This window comes from Hyaena hyaena, unplaced genomic scaffold (genome assembly GCF_003009895.1).
Source record: "Hyaena hyaena isolate Hyena2069 unplaced genomic scaffold, ASM300989v1 scaffold_1086, whole genome shotgun sequence".
NCBI classification, from domain to species: Eukaryota; Metazoa; Chordata; class Mammalia; order Carnivora; family Hyaenidae; genus Hyaena; species Hyaena hyaena.
Genome location: NW_024081719.1, coordinates 208,798 through 218,164, shown reverse-complemented (window position 1 = coordinate 218,164; position 9,367 = coordinate 208,798). Strand labels below are relative to the sequence as shown.

Genomic DNA, 9,367 nt, shown 5'->3' with positions numbered 1-9,367 from the left:
CTCGGACGAACATGTATCCTTTGATCTTTTGGGTGTTTGTCTGGCATTAAGACAGACTTAGTGCTCCATCAGTGTGACCTCATCCCAGGTCCAAGAGGAGGCCTGGAGAGACTTTTTTTTTTTTTATGTTTATTTTAGTTTTGGGAGATAGAAACCGCGTGTGAGTGGGGGAGGGGCAGAGAGAGAGGGAGACACAGAATCCAAAGCAGGCTCCAGGCTCTGAGCTGTCAGCACAGAGCCCAGTGCAGGGCGCGAACTCACAAACCATGAGATCACGACCTGAGCTGCAGTTGACGCTTAACCTACTGAGCCACCCAGGTGCCCTTGAAAAGACCCATTTCTAAGGAAAGACCCTCCAGCACGATCTTGTCCTTGGCCCCAGGCTGCAGCTCACAGACCGAATAAGGGCAGGCTCTGTTCCAGAACTCCAGGGCCTACTAATTTGTCCCGGCAAACAGCAGAACGAGTGTGACTGCATTTTGAGTACTTTTTATGTGCCAAGATTACATACATTATCCAAAACCTCAAAACCTTTCTTCTTATGCGTTGCCACGTAATGTTCTGTTGCAGAGGAGGAAAGTGACTCTTCGTGAGGTTAAGCTACTTGTCCTAGACCACAGCAGGGAGGGGACAGGGAATTGTTCAGCTGGACAGAGCCAACGTCCCTGTCAATACCCCATGCACCTGCTACCCTGCAGGGCACTCGGTGAGGGCTGGCGGCTTTTACCTGGGAAGGGAGGAAATGATTCCTATCTTTGAGAAGTTCTCCAAGTCCTGCAAATCATCCAGAACGGTGCAGGCAATTAGGTTTACGGAGAACAAAAATGCCGGGGTTATGAAGGACGTTCAGAGGCCACGTAACCACTGCATTCGATATTGCTTTTCATAACCTGCACAGATTTGTTTTTGACCTCCAAAGAAGCAGATTCCGTTTTTCTCCTTTAGCCATCTTTATTTGTAGGCTAACCTAACCTAACCAGATATAAACACAACAGGGGTCTTTCGGATTCCTTTTCTCTTGTTCTGCCTTTACGAGAGATGCAAAGCACTGGTCATCATTTCCTGAAGATCATTTTTAGATCATCTTTTTTTAGCCACTACCTTTGCCCTGTATCATGGCTTTTGTTTTTGTTGACTTCTGTCTCGCTTTGTAATGACTGTGACCACACTCTAGGATGGACACGAAACTCAGGATCTCACCAGCTCTGGTAGTTTACACTTTTTGCATCTTCTCGGATGAAGATACCAACATAAAGGCGGGAGGATTTCCCCGGGTCGTTCTGTTGAAAGGTGGCTCAACAGCCTGTTAGTTCCGGGAGATTGGACCTGCTTCTGGAACAAATATTTGAGTTCGCTTGCCTCGTTTTTTGCCCCTGTACAATCTTTCTTCAAAGACACGTGGGAAAATAGGGTCTGCCCTCGAGGGGTTTTGAGCCCTGGGGAAAAGGTGTCAAAGTAAAGGACTGTGTCCTTCAGGGTCTAGGCCTTCTGAACATGGGTTTTGAACAGGAGGGTGGTGAGTCTAGAGAAGGGAACTGAACAGGTATCCCTGAAATGCCAGGACGCTGGGGGAGAGGCCGCGTATTCCTCTCTGGCAAAGTGGCTTTATCTTCTAGAAGATGGCAATGCCTGTGAGATGTCACGAAGAGGCACTGTGAGAGAACAGACACTAGGTCATAGCCTCAGTGTTTTTGGGCTTCCTTGGAGGCCAAGGTGTTGGAACGTTCAGAAAAAGGCACACATGCCCATGCTTGCTCTTTCCAGAGACCAGCTGGAGGAGGGGGAGGGGTAAGGGGAAGGAAGCATGAGGGCCAGCCATGCTGGAGGGAGAAGGGACTAGAATGCTTCAAAGGCATCTTTCTCCGTACTAACTCTGTTACTTGATGACCAAGTAACTTGAAGTGAGCAGTCTCAGAATTACGGTATTTGAGGATCTGAAATGCCTTTGCAGAAAGGCATACAGTGTCATCGAAGAGCTGACCATTCTAGAAGTGATCATTATGGATTTTTTTTTTTTTTCTGCACCAGTGGGCCCCCCCATCCTCAGGGTGCTCTGAGCATCTCACCTCTGCAGCATCCCTAGCAGCACCTACCTTGCCCACCATGGAAGGGCCAATAACCAACAAAAGCATGAGTGTGTTTTTCCTAAAATCCTGCAAGCCGAGATGGAAAGTCTAACAGTTGTGTTATTTTCAAAGCTAACTCAACTGAAGAAATACATTTTGTTAGGACAAATTCCGTATGATTTCATTTGTATGTGGAATCTAAAAAACAAACAAAAAGCAGAATCACATCTGTGAATACAGAGAACAAAGTGAGGGTTGCCAGAGGGGAGGGGAGGAGGGTGCATGGGGCAAAATGGGTGAAGGAGGGCGGGAGGTATAGGTTTTCAGTTACAGAATGGATAAATCACGGGAATAAACGGCACAGCATAGGGAAACAGTCAATGATATTGTAATCGTGTTCTATGTATGGTGACAGACCATAGTTGCACTTGAGCAGAGCAAAAGCATACAGAAGGTGAATCACTTGTACACCTGAATGTAACATCATGTGTCAACGATACTCAAACAAGTTAAAAAAAAAAATTCCCTTGCTCTTGTGGAGTTTAACATTATGTCGGGGAGATACTTAATTCCACCTCAACCAATGCCATACTCACTTTTTGCCGAACACAGTACTGGCTCGGGGACACCCACAGATGAAAGAGACTCTGCCCACCAGGTTAGCCGGTGTGAGCACAGGTTAAGAATTAACTTGAACTTGAACACCAGCCTCTGGCTATCTAAAACTGCACCACCTAAAGAAATATACGAGAGCTGCAAATGGGTGGAATTACAAATTTTCTAGTAGCTACATTTAAAAAAAATAGGTAAAGTTAATATAATTAGATATTTTATTTCATCCAATATATCTACGGTATTATTTCAACACGCGAGCAGTTAAAAATTACTAACGGGCGAGTTTACGTTCTCTTTTCGGTACTACAATGTCTACATCCGACGTCGGATACCGGACGCTGGACACGTTTCGGACCCTCGGTGTCCGCGGGGGCCAGCGGCTACCTCGCGGCTAGTCCGGTATCAGCCCCGGCCCGGAAACCTGGGCGAAGAAAGGCGGGGCGGGGAAGGTCCGCGTCCTCGGAACAGGCTCCCGCGGCTGCGGTCACGCGGGGTCCGCAGCACAGGGGAAAACCGTCCACTTCCGGGATCCGCGGCGCCGCCCTCCGCCGGGGGCGGGCGCGTGGGGGGCGGGGCCGGGCGCGTGGGGGGCGGGGCCGGGCGCGGAGGCGCGGCTGCCACGTGGCGGCCACCGCGCGCGCCTGCGCCCCGGCCACGCTGGCCGCGCTCGGGCCGGGCGGGGCGGGACGCGCGCTCGCCGGCCGCCCGCGAGGCGAGTGGGAACCGGCGCGGCAACGCCGCCCGCCGGCCGCTCGGCGTAACTGCAGGCGCGGCGCCGGCCCCGCCCCCGCCCGCAGGCAACGCCCCAGGCCGGGTCCGCCAGCGGCCCCCCGAACCCGCCGCGGACGCCTCCCCACCCCCGCCCCGCACCCCCCCAGCTTCTCCTAAAGCGCGGCTGGTGCTCGGCTTGCAGGGCGTTGAAAACGAGCCCGTGGAGCCTTGCGTCGCCTTTTCTGGGGCTCGGGGCGCAGGTCTCGGTGGCGCCGGGGTCGCCGAGGACGGCTGTTTTCCTCGTTTTTCTTTTTCTTGCTCTCCGTGTCGGGCCGGGATTTTCTCTTCCGGGTCACTTCTAAGCACCTTCAGGATGCCCATCATTTGCATTTCGGGAAGAGTAATTTTTAATCCTCCAGAAGTAAGGTTTTCAGAAATCGCTCTTTCATTTTGGAGTTTCTAGTCCGTGATGGGAAGGATTTAAATAAAAAGGAGGCAGAAATCGACAAGAGGCCCCAGCGAGGATCGAACTCGCGACCCCTGGTTTACAAGACCAGTGCTCTAACCACTGAGCTATGGAGCCTCCTCGCTGCCTTCCCTACTTTAATCCAGGGACATTGGAAGTAAAATTGCTCTCGCTGGCGATCTGAAAACAGCTGACCTCATGCATCTATTATCAGCGATAACCATAAAGACTATAAATTGCTAGAGAAAAATGCCTACGGTATGACAAGCATTTAAAAAAAAAAAAAAGAATCTCAAAGTCCTATGCTCATGACTACGAAACACTAAATCATACCTCCGGAAGTGAAGTATACAGACAAGGACTGGAAGGGAAAATGCAAAAATGAAATCATGTTCTGATCGTATGATGAGTGGTTCTTTTACATGTGAAAAAAAAGCCGCCAGTCTATTGTTTATATGACAAATTGTATCAAGTTTAGTACTTAAAGGGAAATGGGGGCGGGGGTCTTGGCTGATCATAAATTAAGCTATTGATTATGGGTGAATTAATTGATTTAACAGTGTTTATTGAGTACTCACCTACCTCTAGACTTCAGAGGTAGAGTGAATAAATAAAATTCTGTCCCTGATCTTTTTTTAATGATTGTGATCGTGAAACTGTACCTCATTCTTTTTTGCTTCGTGAACTTTGGAAGGAATGAAGTTATGGTCACAGCATGACTCGTTCCTGCGTGAAGGAGAGAACGAGGTCATTTGGCCCAGAGCGCTGCCGGCCTCGCTCCCTTACCTCCCTCAAGGGTCTGCTCACTGTTCACTTACTCGACAAAACCCTTCCCGACCCTCTCTTCGAAACCACTCCCTCCTCCTTATCCTGTCCCTTTCACCCACTAACGTGTTAACCTTCTTTCCCGTTAGATAATGTACTTTTTACTTCATTTCTGTCTCTCCCTGTTAGCGTGTCAGTTCTTTGTGGCCAAAGGTTTTTGTTTTATTCCCCACTGTATTCCCAGCACCTAGACTAGTGTGTAGCACATAGTAGGTGCTCAGTAAATGTGTGAATGAATGACATCTATGTTGAGGTCCTAAGCCAGGAGGCATCAGGCAAGTGCTTGGGGGAGACGGCTTCTCCTCTCCCCTCTACTTCCACTGCCTCTCCATCCAAGCTGGAGTTTTGGTAACACCTTGTGTCTCCTTGGCCTGTCGGCTTTTCTTAATTGTTATGCTTCCTCTGCCCTTTGCTCTGAGGTTCACTGTCCTAATGCGTGGCCTTCGTTCCTCCTCTGCTCTGGGACCCTCCAGAAGTTTCCTCTTGTACCAGGATAAAGGCCAAACTCCTCAGTTTCTTTTTCTTTTCTTTTTTCTTTCTTTCTTTCTTTCTTTCTTTCTTTCTTTCTTTCTTTCTTTCTTTCTTTCTTTCTTTCTTTTCTTTCTTTCTTTCTTTCTTTCTTTCTTTCTTTCTTTCTTTCTTTCTTTTTTTTGTAAACTAACTTTCCCTCTCCCCCAGGCTCCCCTAACTGGCACCCCCATTTCTCATTTCACATGGCTTCTCCCCCATGGAACGTCTGGGCGTGATTTCAGCGCCTCGCGTCATCTTCCCAGGTGCATCAAGGGCTGGCTTAGTCCCCATTTCAGAGGGGACCCGGAGCGCGGTCTGGTTTTGGGGCTGCCTGACAAAGCCCCACACACGGCACAGGATGTGCTGTCTCAGGGTCCTGGGCGCCGTGGGTCCGATTCAAGGTGGCGCAGGGCTGTTTCCTTTGGAAGGTTCGAGGGAGGATCCGTCCCAGCCTCTCTCCTTGGCACTTGTAGATGGCCGGCTTCTCCTCGTGTTTCTTTTCTTTAAAAAAAAATTTTTTTTTTTTTTTAATGTTTAGAGAGAGAGAGAGACGGACCGGAGATAATGTGCGCCTGCGGTGCAGGGACAGCCTTGGGTCGGGGGCTCCGCCGCTTCGCAGTGCGACGGGGCTGCTGCTGCTGTTCAGGTTGTTCTGGGGGTGGGGGGAGACTGAGGAAAGGGATCGGGGAAATGCACCCCCAGTCCCCCCACCACCCCGCCCCGCCTTTGATACCTGGCTTGCAGAATGAATTAGTAGCTCAGAGTCCCATTTGGTGGGCTCCGCTCCGCCCAGCCTTCCAGACCACACTCGAGGGGGCCGGCGAGCAGGGGCAAGATCTTGGGCTTTGGGGTCTGGCGGATCTCAGTTCGAATCCGGGGACACCTGGGGACACCTGGTCCCGGCCGCCTCCCGCGGAACTGCAGAGGGTGACGCCGCACCGCGGGAGGCGCTCGGGTTTCAGCCTCAGAGGGCCCTGGTGCCCAGCCCAGCTCTGCCCCCTGCTGGCCGCACCGGTGTAACGGCACCCCCGAGGCTGCACCTGTCCGGAGCGGCGGCAGGGTGGTGCTGCCCAGGGTGCTCGCGGGGGCAGACGGTGACGCAGGGGGCCTCGCCTCCCCTTCAGGAACTGCCCCCCAGACCCTCGCGGTCCCCGTCTGCTTTCTCGCCTTCCTTCGGACGGGGGCGCAGGGGCTGTACCGCTGGCCCCAGAGACTGCGATCCCTGGAACATCCCGGTCACTGGGCCCTTCCCATCAGTCCCCCCCCCCCCTTTTTAATGTGTATTTATTTTGAGGGGGGAGGGACAGAGAGAGAGAGAGAATCCTGAGCAGCCCACGCAGGGCTCGGCCCTACAAACCTGTGAGGTCATGAGCTCAGCCAGAATCCAGAGTCAGAGGCTGAACCCGCTGAGCCACCCAGGCCCACCCCTCACTCCCATCTGCTGATAACGCACTGGAGTCTCTCCCGCGGAGACCCTAAAACGAGAGGAGCAGAAAGAAAGGGGCCTGCCTTCCGGAGTCTGAGCGGGGCTGTATTGGATCCATGGGGCCCACGGCCGGGAGCATGAGCAGCGAATACAGACGGCTTGGTTTCCTCGCCTGTAAAATGGGACGATGAGGAAGATGGTAAAAATAATGTGAACAAGAATACCATCTCATGCGGGTACCTGGGAAGAGTATAGGAACTGGTGTGTGTAAGCACTTCACCCAGAACCTGGCATCTGGGGACTACTTAATCGATATCAATTACTTTAAAAAAAAATTTTTTTTTTAATATTTATTGTTGAGAGAGAGAAAGCCCAAGCAGGGGAGGAACGGAGAGGAGGGGAGACACAGAATCTGAACTAGGCTCCAGGCCCTGAGCTGTCAGCACAGAGCCCGCTGCGGGTTTGGAATTCATAAACTTCAAGATCATGACCTGAGTGAAGTCTGACGCCCAACCGACTGAGCCACCCAGGTGCCTTGATATAAATTACTTTTATTATTAGTTGTACCTAGGGGATGAAGAGCATGGGGTTCATAGGGCCCGAAGCCCCTTTTCTGTAGCCAGAGCTCTTCTCCAGCACCTGCTGAGTGAGACGTTACCACTCTCCTCTGGGAGTGGGTGAGTCATGCCCAGAAACGGGAGATTCTCTCACCTCTTGAAAGACCACGGATTAGAATGAACCTTATTAAAGTCAGACAGGGCAAGGGCTCAGCGAGGCGGGGGAGAGGATAGTCTTTCATTGCAGCAGCTGTCTTCTGTCATTTTCCCCGCTCCCTGCGGTGTGCTGGAGGAGTTTCTAACCCCCAACAGCCATTAGGAGAGTGGGTACTTTTGGTGGGTAGAATGATACTTAAAATGGTTAATTCAGAGACTGGATGGCAGTTGAGACACTGACGGCATCTCAGGAAGTTGTTCAAGGCTTTTGGGACAGTCTTATGAGACCACCAAACTCTCCCCAAAGAGCTCTTGTGTGTCCCTCTGATCCTGGTGGGAAGGGACGAAAGAAGCCATCCAGTCTGGGGCGGAAATGCAGAACTCGAGAGTCTTACAGTTCATCCAGGCCCGTGGGTCTCAGTTCTGGCTGCACATTAGTTATGTGGGGGCTTTAACAAATGTCATTGCTCGAGCCCCATAAATTCTGCAGCCACATCTGAGAATCTGAGCCTGAGAGCCTGAGAACTTTTTATCTTGTAGGTGAATATGCAGGGACTTGGAGAGCTCAGATAATTGACTCCAAATAAAGACCCTATAGTCAATTATTGGCCCCTGGGTCTGAACTTGGATCAAGGGCCGTCACTATCACCCTACAGCCAAATCTCCTTGGCTCTAACACTTAGAACTGGTGTTCTTACAGAGAATGGCTACCACGTTTATGTCTTTAAACATAAATCTAGACTTACTATTTGAACAGTGTTAGCATACTGTGGAAGGATTGTCAAGAGGACTGTTCTGCAAATATTTGTGATCTGTGGTCCCAGGATCTGATGACAAGCTTAGGTTCTGCACAAAAGCCTAGTTTTTAGTGGTAACTCTTCCACTACCAGCTGTGTGACCTTGGCCATGTTCCTTAACCTCTCTGAGCTTTGGTATCTTTATCTGTAATGTAAAGATTTCCTTAGAGAGTCAACACAGATTGGTTTCTTGATTGTGAAGATTAAATAGAATAATGTCGTTTGTGCCTTTTAAGTAAGTGGTAGCAGTAATAGGAGTTGTTATTAGTATGCTGTTTATATTCTGGTTTACTTGCCTTCTAGAATGGTGGTTCTGTAGCAAGGTGATTTCGCACCCCCAGGGAGCATTTGGCAGTGTCTAGAGATATTTTATAATGGGTGGGGAGAGGGATGCTACTGGCATCTAGTGGGTATCGGTCAAAGATGCTACTAGACATTTGCAGTGTGCATGACAGGTCACCCCACCCCTGCCCGCAAAGAGTTATCCAGCCTAGTGGCACCAAGGACAAAAAGCCGTGCTCTGGGTATCTGAAAATAATTGGGAGTTTGAAGGCCAGAGCTGTTGGGCGATATTAGGATGATAATTCTTGGCTCTTGCACTCGTGAGGAGGCAGGGGAGTGGTGAGTTCCGGGGAGAGTAAACAGCTCCATCTCTGCTTGCAGTCCCCACGGAGGCTGGACTTTCTCCTTCTTTGCAAACGACAGCCTGTGGTAACTTGCAGGCACTAATAACACCGGCGTTTATGCCCCCGAAAGGTGCTGTGAGGCTAATCTTGCACCTAAAGCGTCTTGACGCTGGCATGAAAGACTCAAATAACACCAAGACGATTGCATCAGGTCCCACGGGAGGGCTGTCTTTCTCCACGGATGTGCTCTGGGCACCTGGGAGTTACACCAGGTGTCCTCTCGCATGAGCTCATCATTTATAAATGACAGCCGCCAAAGTTGGAAAGTACGACACTGAGCTGGCAAGTGGAAAACTTACTCAGCTTTCTCGCTGGAGCCTTGTGTCTTAACTTACTTATCTTTAAAAACTAAGCTAAGTCTCACACCGCTAGGCCAGCTCTGATACGTGAGGAGCGGAGAATGCGTGTAAAAAGTCTCCGGAAGGGCGCAGAACGCTGTCAAGGTTACCGCGGTGATTGATTTGGGCTGCGGTGGAGCGAGTGGGCGCTAGGTGGCGCTCCGCTCTCACTGCCGAGGCGAGCTCGGCCCCGGACGTCCTTTGCTAATGTCAG

At 50.8% G+C, this 9,367-nt stretch overlaps 1 non-coding gene across 1 annotated transcript; it reads right to left on the bottom strand.

The window, feature by feature from the left end:
- Positions 1–3,902: 3,902 nt before the first annotated feature.
- On the bottom strand, positions 3,903–3,975 carry TRNAT-UGU. Its single transcript has one exon. It is a non-coding gene; the product is annotated as a tRNA-Thr (tRNA).
- Positions 3,976–9,367: the final 5,392 nt, after the last annotated feature.